The following is a 12,198-nucleotide window of genomic DNA, read 5'->3' as shown; positions in this document are numbered from 1 at the left end:
CACAGGCTTTCTCTAGTTATGGAGAGTGGGGGCTACCCTTCGTTGCGGTGTGCGGGCTTCTCATTGTGGTGGCTTCTCTTGTTGTGGAGCACGGGCTCTAGGCGCACGGGCTTCAGTAGTTGTGGCTCACGGGCTCAGTAGTTGTGGCTCGTGGGCTCTAGAGCACAGGCTCAGTAGTTGTGGCGCACAGGCTTAGTTGCTCGTGGCATGTGGGATCTTCCCGGACCAGGGCTCAAACCCGTGTCCCCTGCATTGTCAGGCGGATTCTTAACCACTGAGCCACCAGGGAAGCCCCTGAGGATATTTTTTAAAAGAAGAAAATAAAACTCACCAGTCATCCAGAAGTAACTTAAAATTTTCATATATTACATATAAGTTATTTTCTCTGCATAAATATTTTTTGCATAGTTGAGTATATTTGGGGAAAACCATTTTAAGTCCTGCTTTTTCACATGTATATGATATAATTCTGTTACTAAAATCTTAGCAACAAAGACAGCATTGAAGACCTTAATGTAAATCATCTGTAATGAGTTGAAGAAACAGGGATGAAGTGGACGCAGCATGTGAAGACAATTCTTTCAAGAAGTTTGGCTGTAAAGGAGAAGAGAAAGGTCAGTAGCCGGAGGAGAATGGCAAGTGAAAGAAAAATGTTAGTTTCTCTGTAAGGAGAACAGACAGTGATGTTTGTTAGTATAAGAGAAAAAAACCTGGTAGTTAAAGATACTGCCAAGAAAGAGAATAACTGATTGAATGATTCCATAAAGAAAGAGGAGATGACAGGGAGATCAGCTCGGTGCTTTGTGACCGCCTGGAGGGGTGGGATAGGGAGGGTGGGAGGGAGGGAGACGCAAGAGGGAAGAGATATGGGAACATATGTATATGTATAACTGATTCACTTTGTTATAAAGCAGAACCTAACACACCATTGTAAAGCAATTATACCCCAATAAAGATGTAAAAAAAAAAGAAAAGAGGAGATGAGATCCATAGATCAGGTACATAAATTAGCTTAGATAGGCGGCAGAACTAGGAAAGAGGATGTCAAGGTGGGTATGGATGTTAGTAATTTTTAAACTACTGAAAATCGGCAAAAGAGTAACAAAAATATGTCAAAAGATATATATAAAAATGGCCAATAAATAGGTATGTTCAGCCACATTAGCTAAAAATATAAATGGCATATTAAATGCCTATTAAATTGGCAAAGATTAAAAAGAAATTAGTATATGCATTGGGCAAGTGTTCAGTGAAACAAGCATTGCAGGTGGGGATAGAAATTGGTACATGTCCCCCTTCCCCAGGCATTTTAGAAATATGTATCAAAATCCTTAAAATATATACTTTAACTAAGCAACTATACTTCCAGGATGTTCTTAAAAGGAAATAATCAAAACTGCATACGTGTGTTAAGCTGGGTGGAGTTCATTTCAGTTTGTCCACCAAAAAAGATAGGTTAAATATATTACACCCATACTTCTTAGACTTGGATAATATTGTTGCAGATAAGAGAAGTTCACTCATACTAGTTTAAGTAAGAGCATCCGCAGGTTATCTAGGAAGGGAATGTAGAGTTGCAGTCTGACTGACTACCCTGATACGCAGTTAGTGGGATGCTTTGTACCATTTAAAATGATGATGTAGGGCTTCCCTGGTGGCGCAGTGGCTAAGAATCTGTCTGCCAATGCAGGGGACACAGGTTCGAGCCCTAATCCGGGAAGATCCCACATCCGCGGAGCAACTAAGCCCGTGCACCACAACTACTGAGCCTACGCTCTACAGCCTGCGAGCCACAACTACTGAGCCCATGTGCCACAACTACTGAAGCCCTCATGCCTAGAGCCCGATCTGCAACAAGAGAAGCCACCGCAATGAGAAGCCCACACACCGCAATGAAGAGCAGACCCCGCTCGCTGCAACTAGAGAAAGCCCACACGCAGCAACCAAGACCCAACACAGCCCCCCCAAAAAAATAAATAATTTTTTTAAAAAAGACAATATTTGAGGGCTTCCCTGGTGGCGCAGTGGTTGAGAGTCCACCTGCCGATGCAGGGGACACGGGTTCATGCCCCGGTCTGGGAAGATCCCACATGCCACGGAGCGGCTGGGCCCATGAGCCATGGCCACTGAGCCTGCGCGTCCGGAGCCTGTGCTCCGCAACGGGAGAGGCCACAACAGTGAGAGGCCCGCGTACCGCAAAAAAAAAAAAAAAAAAAAAAATTACTACATGAGAAAACAACAACAACAAAAACAACGCTCACACACACACACATATACCATAATTGAAGTTGAAGCAACAACCCAAGAGAAAATGTTTGCAACATATATGACAAATGTGTATGTCATTAATACACAAAGAGCTCTTACATGTCAATAAAAAGGTTCAACACCCTAACAGGCAAACCTGGTAAAGAACATGAACAAGCAAACAACACACACACACTCTACAAATGGCTAATAAGCATAGGAGAATATTTTTATTCTTGCTAGTTATGAAATACAAAAAATCCCAACAATGAGATGACATGTTTTCATTGGATTAGCAAAGCTACAAAGGTTGGTGTTGGCAGAGAAGTGAAAGAGGGTCCTGTGGGAATATAAGTATGTTCAGCCTTTCTGAGTGCAATCTGGCAACATATATCAAAATGTTAAATATGTATACTTTGAACCAGCAGTGATACTTCTAGGAATGAATTCAAAGGTGATAATCAGAAAATGATTTGTTATGATATTAGTTAAAAATTAGAAACAAAGTTTTATAAGTAAGAGACTAAATATACTTTTGAGTGAAAAGAGCTAGTTACAAAGCATCATGTTCATTGTGATCCTATTTATATAAATAGGTAAGTGCACATAGAAGTAATATTTAACAAAATGTTAGTAATGGAAATCTCTGGTGGGATTGCGAGTGACTTTCAAGGTTACGCAAAAGCGAGACGAGCATGAACTCCTATGTATCTCCACTCAGCTTCAGTTGACACCCTTGTTTATATTCCAACCCACTCCCTCTCCCACCCCAATTTTTGAAGTAAATCCAAAACATTTTATCTGTAAATATTTTAATACGGGGACTTCCCTGGTGGCCTAGCAGCTAGGATTCCAGGCTTTCACTGGTTGGGAACTGAGATCCTGCAAGCCGTGCGGCGCGGCCAAAAATAAATAAATATATATATACATATATATATATATGTATATATTAATATGTACCTCTAAAAGACAAGGATGCTTCTAAAACATAATCTTTTCTTTTTTTTTTTGGCCGTGGTGTGTATCTTGGAGGATCTTAGTTCCCTGACCAGGGATGGAATCCAGGCCCTTGGCAGTGAAAGCACAGAGCCCTAACCCTAACCCTAACCCAGAGCCCTAAATTCCCTGGACCTCCAGGGAATTCCCTAAAACATAATCTTGATACCATTATCACACTAAAAAGAAAAAATCCTAACAATTTCTTCATAAGATCAATTATATCCAATCAGTGTTCCAATTTTTTATCTTATACATCATTTTACAGTTAGATTGAGATCCAGACATTCCAATCGGTTCACATATTTCCTAATCTATAGATTCTCCCTCCCTCTTTTTTTTTTTCTTGCAATTTATTTGGGGAAGTAACTGGGCTGTTTGAGCTTAGGAGTTTTGAGGTAGGCCTGACCCTAACATTTACAGACCTGGGACAGTAGTACAAATGGAGCCCAAAATACCATATATCTAAGTATTTAAATGCTATAACTCCAGCTAACAGTTAAATATGTTCTATGATCCTTCGACAAATAAACCCTCTTAGACCTGGAAGGCCAAGTTAGAATTTCGAGTTCTCAGACTCCTTAGAGTTCCTCACTGGACTGTGGTTGTACAGGAGAGCTGGCCCATGGCCCACAGGCTGTCCCATTCTCTTTCCACCCCTGGCTCCATCTCCTTCTCAAGGACACCCTGCCCACCCCTCCTGCCCCCACCCCTCCTCCCACCCACATCTCTAAGCTCAATCTACATCTTCTTCAAACAGCTACCCCTGGCTGCACAGTCAAACCTTGGGAAGATGAACTAAAGAAGAGGCCCACGCAAGCCCTGAAAGCAGGTGTAGGTTGTATAAAGTGAGAAGTTCAGGTTCTAGGGAGCCAGAACATGGTCTGGAAGGGGCAGTGGCATATCCCCTTGGTCCCGTGGACTTCCTGCCCCATCTGAAAGGACGCAGCTAGAGGAGGGCGCGAGTAGGGCCCGTTGCGGGAGTCTAAAGACCATACTTCAATAAAGTTCCCCACAATAAAGCTCTCACATCCCCAGAATGTTATCAAATAAGTTTCTTTGTCCCCTCTGTTTCCTATAAATTGATACTTAGATCTAGGAGCTTGATCAGATTTCAGATTCAATGTTTTTGTCAAGAATATTTTGTGAGTTTTGTGTACACCCATCAGGAGGCACAAAAAATCTGGTTGTCTTTTTAAATGGGTTAAAATAAAATGCACAAATCTTAACTGTTCAGTTCGTTTTAGCAATTGTGTACACCCATGTAGTTTACTCCCAAAACAAGTAATAGAATATTTCCATCACCCCAGAAAGTTACCTCCTGAGTCTTTACAGTCAATTCCCCTCCACCCACAGAGCCAACCACTTTCTCGCTTCCATCCCCATAGACACTTTTCCCTGTTCTTGGACTTTATGCCAATGGAATTATACAGCATGTACTCTTTTGTGTCGTTTGTTAACATATTACCTTTTAACTTTATCCATGTTGTTGATATATCAGTTCACTAGTTCATCCTTTTTATTGCTGAGTATTATTTCATTATATGAATGTACCATAATTTATCTTTTCTCCTGTTTATAGATATTAGGGTTGTTTCCACTTTGGGGCTATTATGAATAAGGCGTCTATCAACATTTTTATACATATTGTCTTACGGGCATTTCATTTTTTCTGGGTAAATACTTAGGAGTGAAAATGATTTTTTAACTTTAAAAAAGACTGCCAAACAGTTCTTAAAAGTGGTTGTACCATTTTACATTTCTGTCAACAGTGTATGAGAGTTCCAGTTGCTTCACATCCTCTCCAACATTTGGTGTTGGCGATCTTTCTGGTTTATAGTTGTCTCTCTTTTTATATTGTTAGCAGCTATTGATAATCATTACCTTGACACATTAATGTATTTGGGTTTACAAAATGGTGTTATTCTATAATTCACTTATTTACTGAAATGCTTCTATAAGGAGAAAATTTCAAAGACAAAGAAACTTCCCTTCAAATCTATTTGGTTCCCCTGAAACACAGTTCATATAGGAAAGGCAGGATGAACACAATTCTTTCTATTTACCAATTTTCAAAATTATGAGTTGGTTCTCTCACATCTATCAAAGATTGACAGTGAGAGGTCTTTTTTTTTAAGTATCATTTTAGTATCATTATTTACTTATTTAAACTCATGTATTTAAATATTTGATGTGTAAAAAAGAATTAAATATTTGATGTGTTTAATCCTTCTCAATTATCATTCTTATTGTTGCTCAAATTGTCCTGTCTTTAGCCAGTGGGAATCTCTTCTGATTAGCTCCTGAGTCCTTTGACACAACTCTCTAAGTCTCTGATAGCTTCCTTGCCTTCTAAATGACAAGATGTTCCAGACTCACCTTCAGCATTTCCTGCCCCAGACATGGAACCAGCCATTTCTCCAAGGAACCCTGGTTCTTTTGAGTGGGAAATGGTTATTTTAGAGGCCACAATGTGCTAAAGATGTTTATTGCTACTGAGTGGTTCATTGTTTCTAGACCTTTCCAGTTAGTGGAGCTAGGAAATGTGTCCTTGTTGGTTAAAGATACAACGCAACATGAGTTTATACTAATATGTCCAATTCAAAATCAGGACTACCCGCATCAATCTCAAATCTGTATCTGCTTTTACCCATGCCTAAACTACAACAATTACTCATTTGCTTTATCCCACCATGTACAAACAACAGTCTCAGAGCAACAGTCTTGGCACTACCACCACAGTATGATTACTGAAAACTGTTATTTGTTGGGGGCGGGGGTGAGCTTTTTGTAACTCCTTTTGTTATCAGGATATATTCTAATAGGGATGTGTAGTCAATTACAGTGTTTTAAAGTCAGTTAGATTCCTCGTGTGATTATGCCACCAACTCAATACATAGTTAGGTTAATTTGTTTATTCTTGATTTCAATTTTTAGCCATTATATTTTTTAATTTAACTTTGGTTTCTAACTATATAAAATATTTACATGGTTCTAAAGTCAAGTCTATAGGACAAAGGCTATTAGAAAAAAATCTAGCTTCTACCCCTGTCCTGTCTGTGCTTATCCCTCCCTTGCCATATAAACAACCATTCATTTTACTGTTTATCCTTCTATTTTTAGATATATAAGCAATTATATTCTTTCTTTTAAAATAAATGGTATGCTACTGTGCAGTCAATTCACTCATTTAAAATGTAAATGTCCATTGACAGATGAATGGATTAAAAAGACGTGGTATAATTATACAATGGAATAGTACTCAGCCATAAAAAAGAATGAAACAATGTCATCTGCTGCATCATGGATGGACCTAGAGATGATCATACAAAGTGAGGTAAGCCAGTCGGAGAAAGACAATATCATATGATATCGCGTATATGTGGAATCTAAAAAAATGATACAAATGAACTTATATACAAAACAGAAATAGACCCACAGACATAGAAGACAAACTTATGGTTACCAAAGGAGAAGTGGGGAGGGATCAATTAGGAGTTTGTGATTAACATATACACACTACTATATATAAAGTAGATAACCAACAAGGACCTACTGTATAGCACAGGGAACTATACTCAATATTCTGTAATAACTTATAAGGGAAAAGAATCTGTGGAAAAAAATATATATATATGTATAACTGAATCAGTTTGCTGTACACCTGAAACTAACATAACATTGTAAATCAACTATACTTCAATAAAAAATAAAAATAACTGTACAATTTAATGGTTTTTAGTATATTCACAAAGTTATGCAACAATCACCACAATTTTAGAACATTTTAATTATCCCCAAAAGACACCCTGCCTGCCTTAGTCATTCCCTCTCAATCCCCCCATCTTCCCTAGCCCTAAGTAACCACTTATCTATTGATACTTTCTGTCTCTATAGATTTGCTTATTCTGAATATTTCATATAAATGGAATCATACAATATGCGTTCTTTTGTGTTTGGCTTTTTAAATTTACCATAATGTTTTCAAGGTTCATCCATATTGTATGTGTATCGGTACTTTGTTCCTTTTTTATTGTGGAATATGTTCCATCATATGGATACACCACATGTTACTTATCTATTCATCAGTTGATGGACATTTGGGTTGTTTCCACTTTTTGGCTATTGTGAATAATGCTGCTCTGAACATTTGTGTACAAGTTACTGTGTAGTGTAAGCTTATGTTTTCATTTCTCTTGAGTAGAATTGCTGGGTCATATGATAACCCCATGTTTAACATTTAGAGGAACTGCCAGACTGTTTTCCAAAGCAGCTGTACCATTTTACATTCCCACCACCAATGTGAGTTCCAATTTCTCCACATTCCTGCCACATTTGTTCTTACCCATCTTTTTTATTATAGCCATCCTAGTGGGAGTGAGATGTTAATTCACCGTGGGGTTTTTTGTTTGTTTTTGTTTATTTTTTGGCTGCATTGGGTCTTCATTGCTGCGTGTGGGCTTTCTCTAGTTGCAGCCACTGCGGGCTACTCTTCGTTGCAGCGCATGGGCTTCTCATTGCGGTGGCTTCTCTTGTCGTGGAGCACGGGCTCTAGGCACGCGGGCTTCAGTAGTTGTGGCACCCGGGCTCAGTAGTTGTGGCGCACGGGCTTAGTTGCTCTGCGGCATGTGGGATCTTCCCGGACCAGGGATCAAACCCATGTCCCCTGCGTTGGCAGGTGGATTCTTAACCACTGCACCACCAGGGAAGTCCCACTCATTGTGGTTTTGATTTGCATTTTCTAATACTAATGATGCAGAGCATCTTTTTATGTGCTTATTGGCCATTTGTATATCTTCTTTGGAGAAATGTCAGTTCAAATCCTTCACCCAATTATCAATTGGGTTATTTGTCTTTCTATTGCTGTTTTAAGAGTTCTTTATATCTTCTAGATACAAGTTCCTTATCAATGTGTGATTTACAAATATTCTCTCCCATTCTGTTGTCTTTTCATTTTCTTGATGGTGTTCTTTGAAGCACAAAAGGTTTTTTTAATTGTTGTTATTTTGATGAAGTCTAATTTATCTACTTGTTCTTTTGTTGCTATACTTTGGGCATCATGTCTAAGAAGGCTTTGCATAACCCAAGGTCACAAAGATTTACTCTGGTGTTTTATTCTAAAAGTTTTATAGTTTTAGTTATTACATTTCGATCTATGATTGACTCATAGTTATGAATTAATTTTTGTGTATGGCATGAGGTAGGGGTCTAACTTCATTCCTTTGCATGTGAATATTCAATTGTCCTAGCACCACCTGTTGAAAAGACTTTTCTATTCTTTCCCTGATTTAACTGTGTTGGCACCATTGTTGAAAATCAGTTGACCATAAATGTAATGGTTTATTTCTGGACTCTCAATTTTATTCCATTGATCTATATATCTACCCTTATGCCAGTGCCACACTGTCTTGATTACTGTAACTCTGTAGTAAATTTGAACTCAGGAACTGAGTCCTCCAACCATGTTCTTCTTTTTGAAGATTGTTTAGTTATTCTTGATTCCTTGCATTTCCATATAAATTATAAATTTCTGGAAAAAAAAAGCCAACTGGGATTTTGATAGGGATTGTGTTGAATCTGTAGGTAAAGTTGGAAAGTATTGCCATCCATCTTAGCATTATTAAGTCTTCCAATCCATGAATATTTGATGTCTTTCAATTTATTCATGTCTTCTTTAATTTCTTTTATATATTTTTGTAGTTTTCAGAGTATAAGTTTTGCACTTTATTTTAAATTTATTCCTAAGTATTTTATTCTTTTTGATGCTATTGCAAAGGGAATTGTATTCTTTTTTTTTTTTTCAATTTTAGAAACTTGATCTATTTATTTTGGAATTTTGGATACATACTATCTCTTTTCAAGTCAATTCCAAAATTGAAATAAATAAAAACTATGATCCTATCCATAAAAATATTGAATCACTATGTTTACCACTGAAATTAATATAATGCTGTAAATCAACTATACTTCAATTAAAAAGTAAAAAAAACATTATGATCCTGAGAAGGGGAACAATATAGCATTAGTATGGCAGGAAAATAAACGTTAAGGAATATCTGCTGTACAAGATCAATTGAAGATGTATTACAGGGCCTTCCCTGGTGGCACAGTGGTTAAGAATCCACCTGACATTGCAGGGAACTCAGGTTCGAGCCCTGCTCTGGGAAGATCCCACATGCCACAGAGCAACTAAGCCCATGTGCTACATCTACTGAGCCTGCGCTCTAGAGCCTGCGTGTCACAGCTACTGAGCCCGTGTGCCACAACTACTGAAGCACACGTGCCTAGAGTCCACGCTCCGCAACAAGAGAAGCCACGGCAATGAGAAGCCCGCGCACCACAACAAAGAGTAGCCCCTGCTGTCCGCAACTAGAGAAAGCCCGTGTGCAGCAATGAAGACCCAACACAGCCAAAAATAAATAAATAAATTTATTTTTTTTAAAAAAGAGGTATTACAGATGCATTTATAACTGTTTTCATACAATGTTATAACTTTCTAGTATCAGTGTTTCATCATGACTTACTTAGGCCTCCAGCCTTCATTACTGTCCTTTACAAAGATTCATGTAATTTAACAGAATTTTTTTTCTTAATTTCAAATCCCTCCTTGCTTTTTAACTTACCAGTAGACCTGAAGATCACTCCATTGTAGTAAATAAACATACTACTCCTTCCTCTTTACAACTGCAATTATTTTCTTAGTTTATGGTTTAACTTCTTTACAAGAATTATATATTTATATAATTTAACAAAAAGTTGTTATTTTGGAATAAATTTTAAAAATAATGTTCCCATCAGATAATCACATTCATCACTAGTTAATTGATGCAACAAATGTTAATATATGACATGGACTTCCCTGGTGGTCCAGCAGTTAAGACTCCGCACTTCCACTGCAGGGGGCGCGGGTTGGATCCCTGGTCGGGAGCTAAGATCCCACATGCCGCGAGGTATGGCCAAAATAATAATAATAATGATGATAATAATAATAATAATATATGAGAGATGCTGATAATTGTCTGCCAGGTCACATCTTCTTCTAAGGGAACTTGCTTTGTGCACAGATTTTTTTCCCTAAAGGACCATTTACCACACCATATAGCTACCTACCATCACCATCACTCATTGGGCGAGGGGATGTGGCACTATATCGATTATCAGTCCGCCTTCTCCCTTCTTCCATTCTTGTGGAAAATTTTATTTGTTTTAGGTATTTGTCTTATTTGTTAGATATCAGTGTCCAAATGCATTACTATACTTCCTCCTCAGCCTAAGAGGATTAATCTTGATTATTCTAAGTGATTCATGATAATTGCCATTTCCCTTGCCAACTCTGCCAATGAGATGCCAAGGGGAAATATGCTGGAGGCCTTCTAAGAAAGTTGCTCTTTAAAAGGAACACATGATAGGCACAGTTCATTTCCTGTTTCCTGGTGTTGTCAACCCCTGAAGCTGTGGCAGACAACCTGGAATCATGAAAGAAGGCAACTTCAGAGGAAAAGGTAACATGCTGAGGATGACCAAAAAAAACCAGAAAGATGGAAGGAACGTAGGTCCTTGATGAGGTCACTGAGGACATGCCCTTTCTCCAGATTGTTATATAAGATAGTAAATGTTTAAACAAATTTGAATTGAATTTTCTATTACTTTTGGCCAAGAGCATCACAACTGATAAAGCACATTTCTGACTCAAGAGTAGTCAATCCCTAGGTTGACAAGTTGGACACAGAAAAGTACAAGGTGTCACTCAATTACATTAATGCCAAGAATGGAGCTAAGGTCCACACATTTCTACTTAAATTTGGAAAAGTGAGTACCTTGGAAAATATCCCACTTCCTTAAAGAAAGATGTAGACCTTTAGCTTAAACAGCATAATAGATACATTATACCACATTTTACCTGTCTGGCTACCCTTATAACAAACTAAAGTAGGAGACCCAAAAAATCATGGTTCTAAAGTCAAAACTGTACACAAATGCTTATCCAGAGAAGTGTCATTATCTCTTATATTCCTTCCACTCTGTTCCCACTCTCCCTCTAGGTAAATTTCATTCGTTTCTGGTTTATTCTTTCAATATATCATTTTGTAAAAAATGAGCAGATACAGGTATATTATTTCCCCTTATTTGTAAGGTTTTTTTTAAAATTTATTTATTTTATTTATTTTTGGCTGCGTTGGGTCTTTGTTGTTGTGTGCAGGCTTTCTCCAGTGGTGGGGAGCGGGGGCTACTCTTCGTTGTGGTGCGTGGGCTTCTCATTGCAGTGGCTTCTCTTGTTGCAGAGCACGGGCTCTAGGCGCCCGGGCTTGAGGAGCTATGGCACACAGGCTCAGTAGTTGTGGTGCACGGGCTTAGCTGCTCTGCGGCATGTGGGATCTTCCCAGACCAGGGCTCGAACCTGTGTCCCCTGCACTGGCAGGTGGATTCTTAACCACTGCGCCACCAGGGAAGCCCTATTTCTCCTTATTTCTTACCCCAAATGTAGCATACTATTTATTCTTTTTTGTTCTTTGCTTTTTTCACTGAACAGTAAATCCTGAAAATCACTCCATAAAAGCTGCCTGGTAGTCTATTATGGGTATAGCACTCTAGTATGTATATTCAGTCTGTCTCCTATGTATACATATTGAGGTTAGCTCCAACATTTTGCAATTACAAGTACACTGCGACATATAATCTTACGCATATGTAGTTTTGTATTGTTGGAGATGGTTCTTCAGGATAAATTCCTACAGAATTGGGTCAAAGGGTAAATTCATATGTAGTCTTCTTAGATATTGCCAAATTCCCTCTTCAAGACAAATACTGTATGAGTTCACTTATATGCGGAATGTAAAAAACAAAACAAATGAACACACATAACAAAACAGAAACAGAGTCATAGATGCAGAGAACAAACAGGTGGTTACCAGAGGAGAAGGCGGTGGAGGGAAGAAAGAAATAGATGAGGGAGAT

The sequence above is a fragment of the Monodon monoceros genome, unplaced genomic scaffold (assembly GCF_005190385.1).
Source record: "Monodon monoceros isolate NGI ecotype Baffin Bay Population unplaced genomic scaffold, NGI_Narwhal_1 Super_Scaffold_6, whole genome shotgun sequence".
In the NCBI taxonomy this organism is placed as follows: domain Eukaryota; kingdom Metazoa; phylum Chordata; class Mammalia; order Artiodactyla; family Monodontidae; genus Monodon; species Monodon monoceros.
Note: the sequence above shows the minus strand (reverse complement) of the source record.